Consider the following 25,158-nt stretch of genomic DNA (forward strand, 5'->3'; position numbering starts at 1 on the left):
TGGGCACTGAGTGAGGGCTGGGTCTATTTACACTTGCAGCAAGCAGGCAGATTCCCCTCTACTTACAGTCCACCACGGTAGACTTACACCCGCCAGCTCCCACTGGTTGTCCTGGTGCTGGGAATCCTAACTTCGCTGCACTTCTGGGCTGCACTCAGGTGGAAGCAGATGGTTTCTGTAGCTTTGGGGAGGGCTTTTGGTGGAAAACAACAAGGCAGAGGCTCAGCTGTGTACCTGAGCTCACCAGGAAATGTCCTTTGCAGTGGCAGTTCATGGAAGCATTGTATTGCAAAGCCTCTGCTGTGCCCACCCTGTGATCCTCCTCACGATGTCTGTCACACAAGGCAGCGTTTGGGTGCTTTCTAGTGAAAATCACAGCCAGGAGTGGCATCCAACACCCAGATTCCTGAGCTGTGCCTCCTCCCACTCACCCACACTGCTGCCAGCATCCCTTTTCTTTTGTTAAATGAATTTGCCTGATAGTCCCTGGAGTGTCCCTGTTTCATAGCATAGGAAACTGTATTTACACTGGCTAGTTACTTGTTTTCCGTGCACTAAACGATTCTTTCTATCTCATTTGAATTATTTATTTTCCTTTGAAGAATGCTGAGTATAAAGGTTCATTTACATCCCTGGCATCTCAGAATGGATCCTGTCAGGAATCCAGTAGTAAAGGCTGCCTGGGAATGGTACATACAGAGGACAGGAAGGATACCTGACTGGGCCTTCCCACAGAGGAGGCTAGCTGTTCTGGGCTTTCCCACAGCATGCATTCATCAGGCCTGTGGGCTCTTACTGCAGAGTTATGTGCTAGTGTTTTCGGGAACACAGAGAAGGTTCAATGCCCGATAGCCTGCCGACCATTCTGATTAGCTAAGTTCCCTTCTTTCCTGGAAGGAATAAAGGAATGGTGAGATTCTAACTAATAGACGTTTTAGATATATAAGTAAGTGTGTATTATGGGCCCTCATCTTACACAGCTCCTAGTTTTAGGTCATACACTTTGGATGGCGAGGCCTGGGATTTCCATTATCCTTATTAACCCTCATGCCTTCTGAGACTCATGGCAAGCTTCCTTCATTGAATGTTATGGCATAGCTCCTCCTCAACCTGATGGTTGACACCGGGATTCACTTTGGGAGGTGCCACCCATGCTCCCATTCCTCCCATCCTGTCCTCTCCTTACACAGATGGGAACTGAGAACACTAATACCTGAGGTTCCTTGTCTGCCACCCATAAGTGATTACACAGTCCTGTCCTTTATGGTGGGCCTCAACCCCCTTGTGGTCTTGTTCCTGCTTCTCTTTGTAGTTTTGCCTTTTATTGACACCCTGCTCCCCCAGGGCAGAGTTCCAGTTCCAGAAAATGGATTGCTGTTAATGTTTCCCTCATTAACGATGCTACGTCAGCTGGTATTACCTTAAGACTCTGCTCACCTAGAAAGCCATCCTCGATTCTCAGCTGTGGTAAGTGGCCCATCATGGCACAATATACCCTGGACTCCACTTCCTGGACTCTACTTCCTGGTTTGCTACCTGTATTCCTGCCAAGGAGCCTCCTCCTTCAGACAGGATCTGTGTCTCGGTGCTCCCAGAACCTAGCACAGTAGAGACAGGAACTTGCTTTATTGAGAGTTGGTTAGAATCTTAATGTTCTCCAGTGGCTCATGTCTTGAAGGCTTGATCTCCAAGCTGATAACAGTAGAAAAGGAAGACTATTTAGGAGGCAGGGCCTGGGGGAAGGAAGTTAGGTTATTGGGAGTATGTGCTTGCCCTTGACAGGAACATTGACACCCTGGTAGTTTCACACTCTTTCTCTGTCTCTCACAGAGCCCGTCCTTGAGTAGATTTTTCTCTAGTCTTTTATGTCAATGAAAGAAGCCAATGTGTGCTGCATTTCGTAGCACTTGAAATCACACATCTTTTCCACAACCAAGGAGCCCTATATGTTGTAGCAAAACCAGAAAGTTTCATTATTTTTAGTTATAGAATTTCATATAACCAACTTGAAACAAGGTAATATTCAACTTGCCTCCTCGTTGTCCCAGAGCCCTTTTAGAAAGCTGATTTTCAAATCTCAGTCCCACCTACTTTCTTGGTTGATTTATTTCCACCAGAGGCATCCATTTTATCCAGATAGAAAACTATGTAAACAGATGTATATACAATGAAGCCCACAGTATAGATTCATAAGTGAATAAGTATCTGATATCTGAAAACCTATATAATCATTACACGCATAGAAACCATGAAGAACTGATTTACATAATACTGGTTTTAATTAGAAATCTGTTAGCACAAGCGACATGGTGTTGAAATTAATTAGCAATTGTTTTTCCTGGGCCTTAAAGACATCACTTGAAGGTATAGCAGAAAATATTTTATGAGCTGTTTTTACAATAACAAAAGCTGTGTATGTAGATGATTTTCAATATATTAATGCCATTTAATGCTACTTTTCCTTGGGAATCCTAATCTCATAAGACATTAAATATAAAGCATATGGTTTCCATTCATACCACCTTAAAATATGGATGCAATATTTTATACAAAAGGAAAATAAGCTGTAGCAATGGATCAGACTGCAGGAGAGTCCTAACTGAGAAGATGCTCAATAATTTGCCATGCCTGAATGATGTCTGACAGGATCCACAAATTAGAGCAGCGTAATTTTTTGCTAATTCATACTCCCAACATATATTATAAATTATAATACGTACCAGAGTACAAGTTATTTGCTGTTACAAAATAAAAACGTGCAAACAACAGTCCAGGAAAAGGAAGAATTTTAACTAGTCTAACAACTGACTGATACAGTTTCCACTCTGAGGTAACAGTTTTGCCTAACTTTCAAAACTGGCCCAATCATTCAAACTACAATTGAAAATCAACTCGTCTTCATATGCTAGAAATGAGGCACAGTCACTGTCCTGAAAAATGAGATTCCCTGGAAGTGCAAGTCTCAGCACTGTCTGAACCTGTCCCCGACCATGGCATGGTAGGGGAGCCCTTTCACCAAGCCTTTGAAGGCTGTATGTAGTCTGTTTAGATGGTGGTTGACAGCAAGCAGCATACCATCACCCCGGTTCTCAGCCATCCAGGTAAATACTTGCCTGTCAGTCACTTTGTGTCTTTTAAATCCTTACATCATCTAAATCTGTTAGTATTCTCTGCATCAACAACTAACATAAGATATAGATGATAGATACATAGACAGACAGACAGACAGACAGGATGATATTTATATTGAAGGGTTTGAACAAGCTCACCCCTGCAGATAGGCTTGCAGGCTAAAGATCCATAAGAGAGTTCAAGTGTGAAGACAGTCTGCTGCTGGAACAAGTGCATCTTCCAAGCAGAACATCCTTCTTCAGCTGGTTGAATTAGGCTCACCTAGGCCCTAGGTCATCTCCACTAGTCCATCTGCTAATTTAAATGCTAATCTCACCTAAACACCTTCACAGAAACAGCTAGGATAATGTTTGACTGAGGGTGTGGATTCTGTAGTCTAGTTTAGGTGACACATCACATTGATTGTCATGCTATATGTACCAGAGATCTCTGGATTCTGTGGTCTAGACCAGGGAACCCATGGCATTGACTGTCATGTTACATATACCAGAGATCATACTTGAAGCTTCACTCTGGAGTTCTGTCCATTAGGGATTGGGAATGCGGATTTCATTATTTCTCCCTACTTTGAAGTATTTTATCAGGTGTATAAGCTATAGTTCATTATCTGTTATCTGATCAGTAGATATTTTGATATTTGTCATGCTTGTCTTACTTGTCAACTTGATACAACCTAGAGTATCTTGGAAAGAGGGAACCTCAATTAAGAAAATGCCCCCACCACCCACCAGATAGGCTTGATGATAAACTTGTGGTACATTTTCTTGCTTGATGGTGTGGGATGACCCAGCTCACTGGGGCAGAGCCACCCCTGGCCTGGTGGTCCTGGGTGCTATAGGAAAGCAGGCTGAGCAAGCCATGAGACGCAGTCAGTAAAATCTCATTCTTCCCTGATCTACTCCAGGTCCTGCATCCACATCCCTGCCCTGGCTTCCCTCAGTGATCGACTTAGAGACTAGCAGATGAAATAAACACTTTCCTCCTCAAATTGCTTTTGGTCATGGTGGGTGTTTTGTTGATTTTGGGTGGTTTTGGGTTTTTTTTTTTGTAATTTATTTAACTTTATTTTATGTACATTGGTGTGAAGGTATCAGATCCCCTAAAACTGAAGTTACAGACAGTGGTGAGCTGCTATGTGGGTGCTGGGAATTGAACCTGAGTCCTCTGATAGAGCAGCCAGTGCTCTTAACCACTGGGCCATCTCTCCAGGCCTTGGTCATGGTGCTATATCACTGAAATGAAAATGGACATTTAGCACAAAGAATTTGTTTTTAGGCCAGTGCTGAAGTATGTCCCTAAGGCAGTTGAACTGCTGGGATAGAAGTATGTCCATCTTTAAATTCAGGGTTATCCTCCATTGTCTTCTGAAATGCTTGCTTCATTTCTGCATCTGCTACAGACCTATGTCAGTTCCCGTTTTCCTGTATGTGCCAGTTCTTAATCAGCCTTTTAAGTGCTTGCAAATTTGATGGGTTGGTTGCTTCAATTTGTTCAGCCAGTTTCATTTTTATCCACTTGATGAGCTGGTTGCTTCAATTTGCATTTCTTCTATTATGTTCAGTGTTTAGCATTCATTGAGAACAGGAAGTATCTAAATTGTTCATGCCTACCTAACCCTACTCTAGTACAGGATTAGGAATAATCGTGTTGGAAGTAGGCCACCTGGGTATAAAGTCCCAACATACAAGTCTTGTTTCCTTACATGAACTTAATCCTTATTTCTTTATTCCTTTTCTGGTCTTTAAAGCGAGACTGATACAATTACCTATATCCTTACATTGTTTTGTGTGTGTGTGTGTGTGTGTGTGTGTGTGTGTGTGTGTGTGTGTGTGTGTGTGTTTTGAATGCATATGTGAGTGTGAGGGTGTACACGTGCCAGAGCAGGATACTGAGCATCACCTCTACTGTTCTTTGCCTTATTGCCTGGCAACAGGGTCTTTTACTTATTGGAAGCTCACTGTTTTGGCTAGGTTAGTTAGCTATCCAGGGAGATCTTGAGATCTGCTTCTCTCTGCCCCATCCTCCAATGCTGAGGTTATATACCTAGACAGCCATTCCTGGCATTTTTTATGTGGGTATTGGAGATATGAACACAGATCCCCAGGCTTCCAAGGCAAGTACAATTTTCCACTGAGCTATCTCCCCAGCCCCTGTAGTATTATCTTTAAAAACTTATATATGCAATGGACTTGGACTTGCTTGGTTTGTAAGTGAGAGCCATCATTAGTGTACATGGGAGCAGCTCCACATCCTTGAAAAATCATTATCCTTACCTATTCTCTCTGTTCATGACAATTCTCATCTTAATCTTTTAACCATAAATTTTTAACATATTCCAGTTTTTTTTAATGTCTAAGGGATTCTCCTTTATGCTAGTCTTAGTGTCAGAGTCCTGTTTTTCCCCTCAGAATTTTTAAAACTTAATCCTTCAGATTTGTTCTTTTATTATTATTATTATTATTATTATTATTATTATTATTATTATTATTTTAATTTTCCCAGCCCTATCACAGTTTCCCCTCCCTCCCTCCAATTTTCCTTCTCACCCCCCCCCCACCACTCCTCCTTTCTCTTTAGAAAAGTGCAGCTCTCCCATATAGATTAGCCACCCATGGCATATCAAGTTGCACTAAGATTAGGCACCTCCTTTCCTATTAAGGCTGGAAAAGGCAACCCAGTAGGAGGAAAGGGTCCCCAAAGCAGGCACTAGAGTCAGAGACAGATCCTGCTCCCACTCTTAGGAGTCCCACAAGAGGACCAAGCTATACAACGATAACATAGATGCATAGGGTCTAGGTCTGTCCCATGCAGGCGCCCTGGTTGTCAGTTCAGTCTCCGTGAGCTCCTATGAGCCCAGGAGCCTGAACCAGCCATTTTTCTGTAACCAGACAAGCCTCTGGTCATGGACTCCACAATATTTAGTGGAGGGATTGGAACCACAACCCAGCCACATAGCCTCTGACCTACAGATATGCTGGGGAAAAGATGGCACAGAAATTATGGGAGTGGTCAACCAATGACTGGTCCAGCTTAAGACCCATACTAAGAGAGCAAGCCCACTCTTGACACAGCCTGGAGGGCCAGAACCCAGAGGCTGGGCATCCCAGAGACCTAGGACAGAACCAAATGTGACTGGCAAAAAAGAAATAAAAAGTCAATGAAATGATTCCTAATGATACTATGCTATACTCATAGAGTGTTGCCTAGTCCAACTGTTATCAGAGGCTTCACCCAGCAACTCATGGAAACAAATGCAGAGACCTACAGCCAAACATTAGGCAGACCTCAGAGAATTCTGTGGAAGATGGGGGGGGAAGGATTATGGGAGCCAGAGGATGCAAGGACACAACAAGAAACCCACAGAATCAGATTTGTTCTTGAATGGATTTTCAATTTTTTTTGTATATCATGTGAAATGATGATGGTACTTTGTTCCTACATCACTTATTTCCTGGTACTCTCGCCTCTCTGACCTGTGTTAATACTTCTTAACTACATGCTGTGACATCAGTGTCTCTCTGGACTCCCAGATGCTGTTACTAGCTCTTGTTTTATGTTGTATTTCCATCCTTCATGATTTTTAGAATGACCTTTGCTTCACTATCAGCCACGTGTCCCCTAAGGATCCTACACCAGCATTGTATCGTTGCTACCTTCTAACTGGAGGACTGAATCTCCTAAGTGCTGCAATTTATTGTCAGTACTGAATCAGTTAAGTGGGAATTACTTACTTTCCATTTCCTAGAAATATCTGAATAGTCACATATTTGTTTAAATTGCCCTTATATTGAAAAAATAAGGCAATATAAGTCTTGGTTTAACAATGCTTCTTAAAACAGAAAGTTCCAGAATTTTCCCTCTACAGTGGACATGGGCAAGAGATTCCAATTATATTACTGGAGCAGAGGGGCATCCATATTTTATCTAACTAAAATCACGATTTTTTTCTGAGAGTTGAGTAATGATTAGGCAGTTTAGGTAAAAGTTCCTTAGAATTTCTCAAACATGCATGGTAAAAACAATAGAGGCAGTGGCAAAAAATAATAATAACTCTAAAAATAGCAAAACATTTTTTAGGAGCTGAAAGACCAGCCATTATATCATTAACCACCTGAGCTTGTTAGGATAGATCCAGGGTCTTAATTTATCAGATTTTTATCTTAACAAATCAGAGGGACAGATAATGCTTGATTGGGATAAATGTGACCTTGGTTTTTTTTTTTTTTTTTTTGAGTTTGGAGTAAAAGTTCTCTAGGAAATTTATCCTTAAGGGGACCACACAATAGCAGAATCTTTACTTGTTGTCATTTAATGTTTGAGTTAAAGCTGATAGGAACAATTAAAATAGTAATAGTGTTAAATTAACTCATGGTTCATTGCTCTGTAAATATTAATTGCAAGAAAAATTTGCATATGAAAGCCTAATTTTAATCACAATTAATTGATTAAAAAAAGATATGCAAATCAACCTGCCTGGCTGATCTGAGTCAATGTTAATTGCCTAGCAACTAGAGACCCAGCAGCCATTTCTGTATCCCTTGTGCAGCAGGATGTAGGTCCCAGTAGAGTAGTTCACTTCTGTCGTTAACCAAGGCCATCACATTCACCTGAAGCTTGGCAGAACAACTTCTCAGTGATTTCCACAGCAATGCGTAGTATTCCCATCCTGTAGACATAGGGAAATGGGAGGGTCAAGCTGGAACAGGGACAGAATGGGAGGGCAGGGAGGAAGATACCATGATAGATGAGGACATCATGGTAATAGGAAGAGGTAGGGTGCTGGGGAGGCTCTCAGGAATCCAAAAGGTTGACCCCACCTTGGTCTGCTGGCAGTGGTCCAGAGGATGCCTGGACCAGTCTACTCTGGTGACCAGCCTAGCAAATAACCTAGCTGTCACCATAGAGCCTTTGTCCAGTAACAGATGGAGGCAGATACAGGGATCCACAGCCAGGTACCAGGCTGAGCTTCAGGAATCAAATTGATGAGACAGAGGAATTGCTTCCTCTTAAGCACTTAATGGAGCTGACTAATGACAGTGATAGAGACTGATATCTCCAAGTGTAACCCCATTGCTAGTTGGCTGACAACCAGCCAACATTTCTTGACCAAGCATGGGAGATATGGTAGTTACTTTTTCACTGCTATGAAGAAATACCTGATAAAACCAACTTCAGGGGAGAAGAGTTTCTTTGGGTTTACAGCTTAAGTATACAATCTATCATGGCAGGCAAAGCAGGAACTCGAGGTGGCAACTCACATTGGATCTTTAGTCAAGACACTCCTTTGCCCCCCAGAAATTGTTGCAAGTTTTTATGAATCCCATCAGGTAATGAGTGGAGAAAGGAAAAAAAAAAAAACCTTGCAGTTAACTCTCTGTGATTAGTTCTACCAGGTTAGGACCAAGCCTTCAACACATGAGCCCTTGGGGATGTTCCATACCCAGATGATAACAGGTCCATTTTTGCTCTTGATTTGAGAGTCTGAGAAGTCTAAGCCTGCACTACCAAGAGCCTTCTGCTTGACTCCTGGTGTGTAGAAGGAAGGCAAGCGAACATGTGAGAAAATGCACAAGTGGAGGGTCACTTTACTTCTCAGATCCAGTCTCATTGTCACTGATCCAGCCTTATGAAAGGGAGAGCTCACGCTGACATGGAAGGCATCGGTCCATTCACGAGGGCTATCCCTGTGAGCCCATTGGCTTCCTAGTAGGCCCTACCTCTCAACATTGCTACATGAGGAAGCAGTGCTTACCATGGGTTTTGGAGGAAACATTTTCAAACCAGTGCTTCCTTGTAGGTCCATTAGTTTGCAAAAGAGAGCAGAGCTGTGATAAGACATGGAGGAAGGTATACTGGAGGTACTGTTTTCTCTCACATCAAACAGCATCAAAGTTAAGAGAAATGAAGACACCATAGCCCATCTGAAATAGTGCTTGGTCTCCCGCCCTTGGGAGTTTCTACACATCAAGCGTTGTAAAATTCTTTAGAATTGTGTGTGTGTGTGTGTGTGTGTGTGTGTGTGTGTGTTGTATACACATGTTTATAGTGCACATGTGTGCTTGTACTTATGGAGGTCAGAGGTCAATGTCAGATGTTTTCCTCCATAGCTTTGCGTTTTATTTTTTGAAATAGTCTCCTACTGAAACATAGATCACTGTTCGGACTAGTCTATATGGCCAGTCAGCTCCAGGGATCTCCAGTCTCTAGCTCCTCAGAACTGGTATTGAATGCAAGCACTGTTGTTCCTGGAATTTGATATGGATGCTAGGGATCCACATTCAGATTCTTATGCTTACATGACAAATATGTGACTGATGGAGCCATCTCCCAACCCCCTAAGTAATTTTTTTAGTTAACATGTAAGTTATAGTTTTTATAAACTAACTGTTTTTGCTCTTAATTGAAAAAGCAAATTGTAAAATTGAGAAAAAAATAACTGGGTTCTGTTCTCGGCACAAGCGATAATTTTAAAAACATAAATATTATTAAGATCTCACATTTCTAATAAGCTTTATAGAACAGATCACGCTTAGAAGATGATTTTTACCAATATTTCTTCTTGGGCTGGTGAGATGACTCAGCAGGTAAAGGTATTTGCCAGCAAGTCTGATGACCTGAGTTCAGTCCCAGGACCCATGTCACAGAAGGAGATAACAGCCTTCCACAAGCTATCTTCTTGTGTCTGTATGCTTCCTCTGACACACACACACACACACACACACACACGTGTGTCTCCCCCACCATTGCCAGAATACTGGCAATGTATTAATTAAATGAATTAAAAGTATTTCCTCTCATTACTCCAGGAAGAAGAAAATAGACAAAGACTCAGGGCCACGTTTAAGTTGTGCTACATAATACATACCTTGATTGCATGCTTATTATCTTCAAGTGCAGAGCTTGCTTGTTTCTTAGGGCTGTCAAAAAAAGTTGCCATAATATTTGATGCATGAATCAATTAGAAACATCTCCTTTCACATTCCTAGAGGCCAGCGACCTAAAGTCAAGGCATGAACAGGCCCCTGAGAGCTGTCTCAGCTGTTCTTGGCCCCATTCTTCTCCTTTGTCTTCATGTGGTCCTGTGGCCTTCCTGCCAGGTTCTCTTCCCATCTCCGACTCCCTTTCCTTTCCCTTATAGGGTGCATGTTATTGAATCCACCCTGGAATTTTTGTCTTGAGGTCTTTAATTTTATTGGCAAGGACACAATAGCAGGTACTAGAAATAGCATGTAGTTTTACGATTTTGTTTAAAGCAGATTTGCAACTCGCTCCCCATGTTTTTATAATTTGAGATACATTTTGTTTTAGATCAACATGCCATTGTTTTCTGTTGTGGTAAGTCAGACCATTTAAAATAATTATATAAATAAAATTCTTCAAAAACACTTACTTGTATTCCAAAAACACAAATAAGACTGTGTTTTAACTGTATTTTTTAAAACTATGTACTGAAAATAGATGACGTGGGAATTAAAATCAGATATTCTGCAGTCTGTAAATTGTGTGTTTCTCTTGATGGAATTAAATTGTCTAGAAAACACAATTAGTAAAATGTCTATTGAAGAACATGTTCTCTTCAATGCATTCCCCCATGGGTTGGTACAAAAGAGCATCCTGATTGATTTGAAATCATCTCAGTCTTCAATTCTAACCATTTCAAACTTTCATTTTCCTTAACTCTAGAGCTGCAGGGGTTTATTAACTAGCAGGAACCATCACAGATTGTGCTTGTTGGGTGCAAGGGAGAGGATGGTACATCTTCACTGAGCACTTTCTCAGGCTGGGATCTCCTTCATGACTGGTGACTGGAGCAGCCCAATGAGGTGGATTGCACCTTACACCTCATCAGCAATGGTGGAAAAGTAGACACACACACACACACACACACACACACTGAGAGAGAGAGAGAGAGAGAGAGAGAGAGAGAGAGAGAGAGAGAGAGAGAGAGATTTGAACTGGCTGGTTTGCAACCAACTTGAGCAATAGAAGAGGTTTAGAGATAAGGTTTCTTTCCTGATTTCACCACTGCTAATACTGAACAACCATCAGGGAATACTGTAGTGAAGCATTAGATATATCAATTCTGGCATCGATGTCCTGCCACTAAGTCTCATTTGGACCACTTGCTTGTATTTTTGTGTCTCAGTTTCCCCATCTTTAAAGTGGAAGATAGTGGTATCACATGTCTTACCGCCTATAGTAAAGATGAAATAAAGTGGTTCCCAGGGCCTGCACTCAGTAGGGCCTGTTGAGAATAGCTGACCCACCCTTAGAGCCTAGCCAGCGTAGGGTTTTGTCCTGAGAACTTGAAAGACTGTTCTTTTGCTTCTCTCATCTACCTTTGCTTTTATTGTGTGTGTGTGTGTGTGTGTGTGTGTGTGTGTGTGTGTGTGTGTAGGCTCATGCCTGTGTGTCGTTGCACAGGTGCCACGATGTGCTGGAGAAGGTCACACAACCTCTTCCCTTTTGAGTCTTCATCTTATACTTTGTTGGAGACCAGGTCTCTTGTTCACAGTTGCACACTTGCCAGGTCAGCTGGTTTGCAAGTCTTCCAGAGTCCGTCTCCCATCATGTCGTTGGAGTGCTGGGATTCTAGCCCCATGCTACTGAGCTAGGCTTCACATGGGTTCTGAGCCATGTCCCCTGCCTGAACATATAGTAAATGAAATGCACGCAGAAAAATGCCCATGAACCGACAAATTACTGTTTTTCTGTTTAACTAGGTACACTAGTTATGTGCATTAGCTAAACAAATTCTTTCTGGCTTTTAGGGCTTCTATTGAAAGCTGTGCTTCCAACCTGCCTCAGGCTTGTCCTTAGAAAACAATTATTTTGATTAAAAAAACTACTTATATTAAAAACATATTTTAATCAGAGATTTAAAAGCAAAACCAAGTTAGAATATTTTATGCATAAAAGATGTTTTTAATTATTATACTTTATTTTGAGGCATTATAATCTATTTCTAAATATATCATATTTAATTTAACTTGTTCTGCAAGACTATGTTAAAATCAATTGCAAATAAATCTTGTTCCAGTAAAATTTTAATAAGTCTTGGTGTTGTTCTTTTTTTTAATCCAGCTACATTTTTGCAGAAACTTTTATTTTGTTGTATTTTCTAATTACTTTCCAAAGTGCATTTTCAATGTGATATTGAATAGATGCTTTTTTCCTGCCTTAAACTTGTCTAATGGTTTTACTGTTATATGTGATTTACTGCATAGTGTGACCACAAGGAATGGAGGTTTGATACAATAGTTTTCTATGAAAAAGCTTTTTGGTTTTACTGCAACAGACATAAGATCAACGGAATTTAGTAAGTGCCCAAAGCAGCCCCAGTGTTATGAGCTCAAGGCATTAGGGGACAAGGTTTCACCATCACCTTGAAAGGCTAGATTTCACAAACTACCCAGCATTGGTTGCAGGCTGGTGGCAGTTTCAATGAAGAGCCCAATTAGAGACCTCGTCTTCTCCCCCAATTAGGAGAAAGTGACTGATGGGTTTGCAACATGGGTTGAAGCTTTTCATGAAGGAGTCCTGCAGAATTGTAATTCTGAGAGTGGGAGAGCATGGGGGAGTGGATCAGGAACCACATCATAACAGAGTAAAAATTAAAAGCATAAGTACTCCCTGAGAAATCTACATAGACATCAGATTGTGCCTTCCTTTCCCAGTGCTAAATTTTAAAAACTGAATACTCAAGAGAGCAACACATCCTTGTAGGAAAACTTGACACAATAAAGCAAAGTATTTGTTGTTTTTGTTTTTGTTTTTGTTTTTCTGAGAGAAAATAATGTACCAAGCCAAATCAAGATGCTTCATGTCAACACAAAGGCAGACTATTGCATCTTGACTGTAATAAACACAAGGTTGCACATTACCATCTACTGGGCCCAGGAGTGGGAGCTACTGGGAATCAGCTGCCATTGCCAGGAAAGCAGGAAGTGTTCACTTGCTGAGTTGCTCATTAAGTGGAATGCTTCCCACTACAGAGGTGTGAAGCTTTCCAAGAGGTCATGGGAATTCGTTAGAAAGAAATTTTATTGGATGAAAAGCCCAGTTTTCCTTTGAGCTTATGACTCTTAATAAAAAATAATACCTAGTTATTTTTAACAAAGATATCTGCCTCACCTTAGCTCAAGAGAACTTGTGTTCAGAGGAAGGTTGTTTCCTTCGGCCAGCAGAGAAAATCTTGCAAGTGGAGCACAGAAGAGCATGAGGCTCGTAGCTCAGCCAGTCATGCCTCTTATATTCACTCAAGCATACACATAGACACCCAGTGATTTTTTAATTAAAATTTTATTTTTTAAAACAATATATTCTGATTATAGTTTCCCCTACCCCAGCTCCTCCTCAAATTCACTGCCTTTCTTGCTCACTTTCTCTAATTAGAAAACAAACAGGCATCTAAAAAAAGATGAAATAAATAAAGTAAAAAACCAACAGGTCAGAATAGAACAAAATGAATAAACAGACAAAAAAAAAAGAGCAAAAGAAAACACACAAGGAACACATGTAGTTGCAGAGACATATACAGTCATATAGACAGGAATCCCATAAAAACAGAAAACAGAAACTATAATATATAAGCAAAACAAAAAACAAAAAACAAAACCCTGTAAGGGAAAGAAAGACAGACGGGGGGGGGGGGCAGACACTGAGTGAGTGAGTGAGTGAGAGAGGGGAGGAGAGAGAGAGAGAGAGAGAGAGAGAGAGAGAGAGAGAGAGAGAGAGAGAGCATTAAGACAAAAAACCCTCCAAAAATTGCACTGAGTTTGTTTTTTATTGACATCTACTGCAGGAGCTGGGGCTAACCCTTAAGTGTAGTTTGTATACCCAGTGAGACTCTGTTAGGAAAAAAACTAATATTTCCTTTGCAGAAGGTTATTAGTTGGAGCTAGTTTTTGTGTTAGGGATGAGGACCTGTGTCCACTTGCTCTCCCAGCATTGGGACACTGTCTGGCCCAGTCCTGTGCAGGCCCTATACATGCTGATGGTCTCTTATGAGTTTATGTGAGTATCAGTTCTATTGTATCTAGAAGGCCTTGCTTTCTTGGTGTCTTCCATCCACACTGGCTCTGACAATCTTTCTGCCTCCTCTTCCACAAGGTGAAGTGCACACACATACTCATGGGTGTGAGGCCATCCACTGAGCCCTGAGGGAAGGGATTTGATGAAGACTTCAAATCATTTAGGGCTGAGTGTTCCAAAGTCTCTCATTCTCTGCTAGTTGTTCAACTGTGGGTTTCCATAGTGGTTTCCATCTACGACAGGAGGAAGCTTCTCTGATGATGGCTGAGCAAGGTACTGATCTATGAGCCTAGCAGAATGTCATTAGGAGTCATTTTATTGCTATGTTCCTTTAACAGCATAGTAGCATAGTCTATGACCTATCTAGTTTCAGGTTCTTGGCCACTCAAGCCATGTCAGGAATGATTTCCAACTCGTGGAGTAGACTTTAATTCCGATGAGATCTTGGTTGGTTACTCCCACAATTTTTTGTTAACTATTGCACTAGTGAATCTTGCAAGCAGTTCATTGTTATAGATCTAAGGGGTTTTAGCTTCATTGGTGTTTACCTTTCTCTGCTGGTAGCATGCCAAGTATCTTCTAGTACCATGAACACTGGTCAGTTGAGCTGAAGCCTCTAAGTAGGCCCTAGCTCAACTTCTCTGGGTTCAGGAACTTACGTAGGTATTGTCTTCAATAACAGAGCTTTACCATCAGTTTGTAGAGACCAGCCAATGTCCTTGGCAATAGCCTAGGTTGTTTGGGGGTTCTCATGGGGCCACATTTGACCAACAACTCAGTTAGATGTATCCCATTTCCAGCAGTGGGTGTTTCATTTCATGGTGAGAGATTTCTAGTTGGACCTTTAACTCCCTATTATTTGGTGTGTCTATTTAGATTTGTTTTATATATGGTATATATTTTAAGAAGCTTCTACTGTATTAGGTTTCCATATGGCCCCTCACATGGCCATTAGTTTTAGCTGTCCCTTCCCATATTCCCTCCTTTAACCCACTCTTCCCTGACCCTCCCATTTGATCTTGCCACTCCAGCCCCCTCCTCCTAGTCCATCTATGACTATCTATTCTATTTTCCCTTCCTAGAGAGATGCTTCCCCACAACTAGTCCCTTATTCTATCCTCTATAGTTATTCATAATGTAGTCTGCTTATCAAAGACTTATTAGCCAACACCACATATTAGCAACTACCTACTATATTTGTCTTTGGGGGTCTGATTACCTTACTAAGGATGATTTTTTTCTAGCTCCGCCCATTTACCTGCAAATTTCATTATTTCATTTGTTAACAGCTGAGTAATAGTCCATTGTTATAAATGCACCACATTTTCTTTCTCCATTAATCCATTGACAAACATCTAGATATCTTAAAGGTTGTGTTCAGACTGTTCTGTGAGCTGGCAGAAGAACATAAACATGACTGTAGACATTCTGAAGGCATCTCAGATACATAAGGCAGTAATCTGCCTGTGATGGTCAGGGAGCATATTTTCTAGCCTATGTGACCTGGAATATTATGAAGATACTCATACAATATATGAAAAGCACTTTTTCCAATTATTACTAATGGAGTTAAAATAACAGTGTTAATAATAAGGATGAATTTCTTACTCAGCTCTGAGAAAATAAGATTGGGATTTCAGTAGAGGATAACACATTGCCTTAAAGAGCTTCAAACTTCTACTCCTCATCATCAAATTGGTCACCAGTGTTCTCTATGAATGCTGTGTTGTTTTAGTCCAATAAGTATTTATTCTTTTAAAAAACACACAACTTTCAATAATTATTTGAGAATTCATGCAATCAATTTTGATCATACTTGATTCCTTCCCTTCCACTAATTTTTCCCATATCCCCTCTCCTAAACTGGCATCTGCTCTATTCTGTTTTTGTTTATTTCAGTTAAAATAACCTACTAAGTTCAATTTGTGCTGTTCATATACTCATGGGTGTGAGGCCATCCACTGGAGATGCTACACTTACTAAGGGCCACACCCTTAAAACTACCTCTCTCTTCTCTAGAAGTCAAATAGCTCCTCTGTTAAGCACAGGGACTTGTGGGCCTTCCACTGTCCATGCTGAAATATTGACTGGCTTGATAGTTCCTCAGTTAGGCACAGGGACTTGTGGGGCCTGCCTACTCTATGCTGAAATGTTGACTGGCTTTCTCTTGTGCTGGCAACCACAGATGTTGGGAGTTCCTGAGGGCAGTGGTCCTGTCAAGACTGGAGGGCAGTTTTGTCGTCAACCTCTGGCTCTTACAGTCTTTCAGACCCTCTTGTCTAGTGGTCTTTAAGACTTGGGAGCTTGTGGTGTGAAGGCCCTTTTTAGCTCACAGAGTATACCAAAGGAGGAGGTGGCCTCATATGTGACTATTAGTCAACCCTCTTTTAATATACCAATAAGGTAAATATTCATGAGTATAAATCTAGCATTTTTCTCATTTTTCTTTAGGGACTTTGTCCTGCCATGTTCTCATAGGATATTTGTTTGACTCCTCTTGAGGCCAATGAAATTTAGAAGTGTTTTTATGAGACAGTTGCATTATATAACAAGAGCTGATAATGTAAGGACTATCCAATACTGAGTGCTCAAGTTAGTGTAAAGAGCTTTGACTAGTATGTAAAAGATTTAATGGGATAGAACAGATTATAAAGGCCACCATATGGCAAACATGGTTTGGTTTGGTGACTTGGAAAAGAGGTATCAGACATGTATATATGACCCTAACATAGATTTTCTTTATGGGTCTTGATGCAACACATATACAAAACATTGACTCAGAGGCATATGTCCTTCCAAAAATACTATGTTCGGAGCAGTATCTTCAAGATTCTGGCAAAGAACCAACAAATTTGGGGTGCTATCAATGGTTGTAAAATCACATGGGTAGCTGTGGCCATGTACTGCATCACCTGGCCAGTGATCAGACAGAGAAATGACATAATTTGTTCAGATAACAACCTCATGTTACCCCAGTTGTTTTCTGATCATCTATGTATTTAGTCACAGTTATCTTTGCAGTATTTTTAAATACTTGTTATTCTAATTTACATGATGAAAAGAGTTTAGGAACTGTATCTGAGGACAGAGAGTTTGAATTATACTCAACAAGAGTTGTTTTCCACTCACCACCCTACCCCCGCCCTTCTCTCCCTTGCTCCTTCCCTTTAAGAGAGCCCTGGGTGAGGACCCAGCTGATAATTACACCCAGTTTTGTAAGTAATATCTGATTCTCAAAGACAAACCATGATCCTTTCCAATGTATCATCCAAATCCAATACTTTCTGTTCATCTAAATATAAAATATTTTATGATGGTGATGAAACTTCTCTGATGATTAAGGTTAGGCTCCAGATTAAAGCAGGTAATGGTATCATTATCACTGCTGTTTTTATCTGTTCACTGTCTGGAAATGTACCATATGTGTGGAGGAAAGGAAGAAGGCAAATACTCAGAAAATTGCTAATTAGAATCATCAAAAAGTTCTTTGTCCTCCCTATGTAACTTTGTTCTTTAAAAGTGGTTATTACACATCTTCTCAGTCTGTTAGTGGTCAATACACTGTACAGATGATGTATCAGGATATGTTTACTTTGCTCCAGAATGAAATGTTTTCACACACACACACACACACACACACACACACACACACACACACACGTGTGTGCAGGGGTGATTTTTTTTCTAGCTGTAGGCTGCAACTCATTCATGGGCAATAAGGACCATCTATTAATCACAAATGGTATTTTAAAAATGATTCAGAACTGAATAAATAGACTTTCCATGTACCACTCCTGTCAAGGTGATTGGTTTTTCACTTATTTATACATACACAAAGCTACGATTGGGTGGGTTGAATGATGGTATTAATATTCATATTTAGCTCATTCTTTTAAGTGCTTAAAACATAGAGCTAAAATAGTGATATCAAATATGCTCCTTTTCTTATCTTACATATTTATTTTATTGCCAAGTGCTAAGGCATGGTAATTATTGGTATGTTACTAAATACAATTTAATTTCCACAAATATTTTTATTTTGGTTACTCGTGGTATTTGCAACAGCCATTATTTGGTTACCTCTCATCTACCAAGGTTTTCTTATTGGGTATTTCTTATCTGCTGTTTTAAATGTTCTTACAATAATAAGGAACAAGGATTGGGTTGCAATAATCCAATAAAGCCACACAAAGGAAGTGTTAAGAGGAACAGCCCAGAGCACAATGCTGGATACTCATTTCAGGAGAAAAGAGCTGGAACCTTCCTAAAGCTGCTTCTAACGGTGCCATGTGTTGAAGCAGGAACCTGTAGTTTTCATAGGCATTGCCTCATATCTATTGTTTCCCAGCTGTGTGAAAATCAGTCTAACCAGAAATATGACACTGAAAAAGCAAAAGAATTTTTTAAGACTGAGCATTAGAGTGATGGGTTTATGTTCTTCTTTCTACCTTCTTGTTTTCCTTGAATGTATATAATAGGCTTATGGAAATACAATCATGTGTCTGACAGCCCATGTTGCATGGTGAATGTCACCAGGACTTATCAGACTCGTTATATAACATACAACTTCAATGTGTGAGTCTCTGGGCATACAGGTGAGCAGTTGAATGTCAGAACTTCGGGGGGGAGGGGGGAATGGAGAAAAATCATACTGTGTTCATACTTTTTGCTTATGAACAAAATTAAAATAAAACAGCCCTATTTGGAGGAAGATCTTAAAGTAACTATTTCAAGTAATTTCTATATTCATGGAAACTTGACTCAAAATTGAGGGATTAGTTCAAATGTCGTCTACTTCATCCTGGGTATTTAGTTTATGACTTAGAGCTCCGTGAGAACCTTTTTGACATTAATTGTTGTGTGGATAACATTCCCAGGATTAACCTAACCTCATAGTTCAAGATCCCATGTCTTAAACTTTTCCATCAGTAGTATGATTTTATAAATTGGAATTGCTGGATAGGTGTGTGGCTCTGTGCATGTCTGCCTTTGGGGCTATGTAAAGATGGATGATGACAGCCTGGGCGTCTTGGGGCAGGGGATTACTCCTGTAAACTATCCTACAGGGAGATGCAAAAAGCAAGTCCAGAGAGGAGCTTTTTTTTTTTAAAGTTAAGTATTTACCCTTATTTGGTGTTTATATCAGACCCCAACTGCATGTCATCTTTGTGAGACCAAATGCTTGGGTCTCTCTTCACTTCTAAGTCCATGTCAGCTTTTAGAATACCATGGGCTACTTTCTGTGGTCTGGCTCAATATGGGTATGGTCATAATGTAAACTTTGACTGAAATTTAGATTTTTCTAAGTAAATGCTTTTGGGTTTGGTTTGATTTGGTTTTAAACAAAGTGCTCTAGTTATTTTGGTCAAGATCAGCTAAGTCAGGAAATCTGTGTGCTGCCGTCTCTGTGGTGATGGATCAACAAGTCTGGGATAGGAGGGCTTCCGTGTACCACAAACCTGTTCTCTTATGTCTTCAGAGGCTAAAGGTCAGTCACAGATGAGGGACAATAAATACCCAATTTCCTCTCTTGGGTGGATATTGCTAAGCAGGCTACCTGGCTTCTCTCATTAACTTCTCTGCCTGCCTATGAACACGATGGGTTTACCCCTGCCCCCATGATTTCTCAGCAGAGCAAGTCACTCTCTGAGACCCAATGTCCTTGGTCATACTCAGTGATCTCTCTGAAACCAACCCTGACAGGCTGCTTCCAGAAAGCCTGCTTCTCACCAACATTACACATTGTTAATCAAAAGTTTCCTAAAATAAAGAAAAGCAACAGGGTGAGAATGAAGTTCATCATCGAGGAAAGCTGAGTGGTCTTAGCTGGTTTCTCTCTCCAGATATCTGTGAGCCTGTTATTGGCAAGCTCCTGCAATAGTACAAAAGTTTAAAAGGGTCAGAATACACATAGCTCACTGTGATGGAAATTGGATATTAAAAGGAAAAAAACATAATTTCCAGGACCAGCCATAAATGCAAGTGCTCACAGGTGCATGAACTCTCAGTGTTGAAATGTTTTCCTGTGGGAAAAAAAATACAAATCATAATGACATCAATGGGTCCTCATTTTATAACACCTTTTATGTGCTCATTGTACCATTTTAAAAGATAAGAAAATAGACAGAAACATGACAGAAATGACTTTTACTCACTCACCCTGCTTTTTAAAATTATAATTATTAGGCCTTGAGAGATAGCTCAGTTGGCAAAGGGGTTTTGTCCCTAATTAAACTGGTGAGTTCCGGGGAAAATGAGATCCTGTCTCAAAAAGAAGGTGAACAGCACTGGGCAACAACACCAGAGGTTGACCCCTTAACCTCCATATGCACCTGCATGCAATGTGCATGCAGAGCTGAGCATGCATATAATTATTAATGCACACTGATCAAAAGCATTAGTGGATATCACTGCGATGTTTCCATACACACACTGGTCATCAACACTCTATATTATTACTTTACCTTTTCAGTAAACATCTGGAAAAGTAAGTGAAGGACACAGAGGAGACCCACACCCTTTCTTCTCCATCATGTCTTTTAAAACCCAACTCATCCAACTTCTCTGCATGGCACTTTCCATCATCACAATGGGAGTAAATTGCCTCTTGTTTCCTCTGAGTATCCAATCAATATACACAAGAAAGAATCTAGCTAAAATTTTGTCCCCAAACATTGATAAGCCCTGTTTTGCAAGGACCTTTTGTGGAATGTCCATGTAAAATATAGTGACATTTATGTCACAGTGTTTTGAGTTTGGGGTTTTGGTGGAGGTTTTTTTTTTTTTTTTTTTTTTTTTTTTGCTTATTATCTGAACAGACTTGTCACACACCTACCAAATGGATACAATCTTTTTAAATTGCATGGTGAGGATTTGACATTTCAGGACTGGGCAAAAAGGTTGGTTCCCTCTTGTTGTTAATCAGTCTCTCAGAAGGAGGCTGTGTATAGCTGGTTGCTGGGGCAGGGGGTGGGTCTTTCAAGTTAATAAAAAAATCTCTTCAAATGCTTCCTATCTGTTTCTGGGTTAATGGCTGGTGACATCTAGTGGTAACTAGTGGTGACTGGATTTGAGGCATTAATAGCTGTGCTGGAGAAGCTGATCCAAAATAAACTGTAATATTGGTGTTTGCAGATGGAGGTAGTCGGGATCCCAGCATCTCATGATGCTGTTGCCAGGGCACCAGTTTCTGCTGTAACTAGCGAGGGCAGGCCCTTAGCTGCCTGTCTCTTGGTAGACAGTGTATGTTAGGAGAACTCTATTGGCCCCTTTTTGAGAAGCCTGCCCTCCCCCTCATTCATCATTCACAGAAAGCAGTGTCAGATCTGCTTGGTGCAGATCTGTGGCAGCTCAAGAGTAGGAGACTTGGTCTCCTCCTGGTGTTCCCTGGAAGGGTTTCCACATGGGAAGCCAACCCGTAATGGCAGCTTCTTTATTAAATATGTGCAGTGGAAATTATGCTAATTACACTGGAGTGTAATTATAGACTAGAAAGATTCTCTCACAGTCTGACTTGAATTGTTGTAGATAAATGTGCATTAACTTAATAGTGTGCAGCTCATTATGAAAGGTAAAGAGGAGGCAGAGATGTAATCAGTTACTCAGTGTTTTCAAGATGCTTGGTCCCAGGCAGACTGTACCCATAAGATGCAGGTATGAACAAACTCTGTAATGAAAGTTCTTCCTCCATTTGTGTCCAGAGTTTCAACATGTCACTAAAAAATAGCCACTGGTGACCATTTAACCAGTCTAACTCTACTTGTCAGTAGCATTCATTACAGCAGAGAATTAAACATTGTGGCAATCTGCACCTATATGTATAAGTATGTTTATGTGGTTAATTCTGTAGACTTTATGCTTTTGTGTGTATTTATGATACCTCTGGGGGAAAAAAATACACATCAGCCAAGCTGACTTCAGATGTTCAACAAAACATCTTGTATTCTGGGAAACAAGTTCTATTTACATGTGATTTTAAAAGCCAAGTCAAAGAATGACATTTTTGGCCAGCTGTGGGGATGTGAAGGACACGTTAGTTGTTTAGATCTGCTAATTAAAGGTTTCTTAAACATGCCAGTAAGATAGCATCACCAAAGCCCCAGAGCCAGTGAACTGGGTGGTGGTTTAAAAAAAATAGCATGCATATGGGGAATGCTGAATGATTTTGCAAGTAATGTTAGAAAATGTAATATTCACATGTCTTCTATGAATGATTGATACCTAGTCAAATACTGATAGGGAATTTGGAGAATATTTCTGTGAAAGGAACAGAGATCCAGCAGATTCAACTGTTTAAAAGTTTTGCACTGACATAGAGAAAAAGCCACAGCTATAGTGTTAGCAGAGGTTCACTGGGGGAACTGTCAATGAAGGAAGAAGCTGTGTTGTAGGAAGGCACATCTATGATTCTGGTGAACTTTAAAGAAATCCTTATACTTACTTTTACAGCAAGAAAACCAATGGAAGCATGGAGATGTATAGCAGGATTTTACTGATTTCTTTAATATGAATTTAGACTATATTCATTATGCAAACTAATGGGTTTCATGACACTATCATACAAATACGCTATATACTTTATACTGTGACCATATCCACCTTGACACTCTCGCTGTCCCACCATTCTCTACTCAAATGATGCCCTTATCTTCCCAAACAGTCCACTTTCTGTTTTTGTGCTTGTGTGTGTGTAAGAGAGACAGAGACAGTAACAGAGACAGACAGAGAGCCCTAGATTCCACATATGACAAAAACTTTGTGGTATTTGTTTTCCCGAGTCTCCATAATGGTCTCCAGTTGCACCCACTTTCCTGCAAATGGCATCATTCCATTCTTCTTTCTGGTTGATGGTGCTTACAGCAGACAGGTACCTTCCTTCATCCATCATCATGTGTTGATGGCACCTAGACTAATTCTGGCTATTATAAATAGCGCGGCAGTAAACATGGATATGTGAGTATGTAGCTGCTGACATACGTTCTACTGTGTATAGGCGTAGGAGGAGCATAGCTGTATAATATGGTAGTTCTTCGCCATTCAGTTTTCTGAGAACCCTCCATACTGACTTCTACAGTGGCTGCATTCCAATTCTTCCCCACATTCCCATCAGTACCTCCTGTTGTGTGTCTTGCTGGTGATAAGTATTCTGACTGACGTAAGAGCTCGGTGTAATTCTGACTTGACTTTTCCTGATGACTAAGGATGCTGAACACTTCATCTTCTTATTGGCCGTTTGTAGTTCATCTTTTGAGATGTTAAACTGCTGATTTCCCATTTCTCTCATTTATGTTATTCTTCTGGTCTCGCACATAAAGTGTGTGAAGCACTGTCAATCACGAGCTCTCGATTTCTAATTCCCCAGATCGTTTCTGGCAGTGTTTGTCAGTTCTTTAGAACATTTACACTGATTTCTTTTCTGACTTAATAAAATTTAGCCTAGACTTGTTTTGCTTTTGACATGTCATTATATTTCTTTTTTTTTCTAAGACAATAAAGGCATCAGAAGAGTTTCGGGAAACTGATTATTTAATGAATATGCTTTTGATTAAAATGGGGAAATGATCTTTCCTGTATGATAGTATGACTGCATGGCTATACCAATGAATTCAGCTAATTTATTCCCAGTACAATGTGTAAGCTATATGATTTCACAAAAGATTTTTACCTTTTAATCTCAGTTCCCTATATAACTTTCTCAGATAGTTTCAACTTCTGGAATAAATTATGGTATGTTCACCAAGTCTGTCACCCTACCTGTTTCTATAAAGTTTTCTTGATACAGAGCCATGCCCATTTGCTTGCCTCTTCATGAGGTTGCTTTTCTGTCACAAGGACAAAGTTAAATAACTGTAAGAGAGATCATGTGCAGGCAAAGCCTAAAATATTTGCCATTTGACCATAAGAGAAATACTTCTAGGTATGTATAATTCCTATGCATATGTATATATGCATCTGTAATACACTTATTAAGTATCATGAACTTGCCACATTGTAAAAAGTCAATATATGTTGGCTATTAAAAATATCTATTATCGTCATTTCAGTAAATCCAGTTTTACTTACCTGTTTGAAAATCAGTTATGAAGAGGATATCAGATGAAACAGTATTAAATTTCTCATAACAGTATGTGAGTTAAAATATTTCTCTTTGAAAATACTTTATAAACTATTTTCCCTATTATTTAATCAGATTTGATAGTGAACATATGTGTCACGGCACTTTTGCAAGGCTGTTAGGTCCTGACCGCTTAAAGACTACTATCAACTGGAGTAGTGGAAACAGCAGAGATCTCACTCTAAAGGCAAAATGTCTAAGAGTGGGGTGTCAGCATTCACTGTCTCCAAAGGTTCAAGGCTGAGGGCCTTGGCTCTTCTTAGCTTATGGATGCCTTACTCTAATTCCTGACCTGTAGTTACATTGCCTTCTTCCTCCATCTATCTCCAGGATATCTGGATCCTAAGTTCACTGGTTTAGAGCTCTTTCTGTCCATGTGATCTGTTAACTTGTTGTACCTACAAAGCCCCTTTATGCAAATAAAGTCACATCCACAAATTACAGGGATTCAGATTTCAACATGGCCTTCTAGGTAATACTATTCAATCTATATCCCGAGGAACTGCTGTTTGGAAGAGCAATGATTCTCTTTGTTTTTTTGGACTACACATTGGATCAAAACAAATGATTAAACCAAGCATTTCAGTCAGACAGTCCAATAACAAACTAAAAATAAAAGCTGGTCAAAATGCTGTTAGCCACACGTATTTCTCAGAGTATCTATGTTTACTTGACTGGAAGGTGAAGGTGAAAATACAGATGAGAAGCCATGAAAGAGAATGTGATTTTAGATATGTGGATGGAAAGAGGTGTTCAGAGCAAAGGGCCCTAATTCACACCACCCGGAGCCACTCCCCCACAGCTGGGTCAGTTTCTGACAGAGACATGTGGACAAGCTGGAGTGAGTTAGAGGAGAGAAGGACACATTCAGACACATG

The 25,158-nt window shown here is 40.2% G+C and overlaps 1 protein-coding gene across 3 annotated transcripts in view; it reads left to right on the plus strand.

Moving 5' to 3' along the window:
• Ctnnd2 (catenin delta 2) overlaps positions 1-25,158 on the plus strand; it is an 872,325-nt gene that overhangs the window by 563,488 nt on the left and 283,679 nt on the right. The gene's annotated exons all lie outside the window — the stretch shown is intronic.

The sequence above is a fragment of the Onychomys torridus genome, chromosome 15 (genome assembly GCF_903995425.1).
Source record: "Onychomys torridus chromosome 15, mOncTor1.1, whole genome shotgun sequence".
Taxonomy (NCBI): domain Eukaryota; kingdom Metazoa; phylum Chordata; class Mammalia; order Rodentia; family Cricetidae; genus Onychomys; species Onychomys torridus.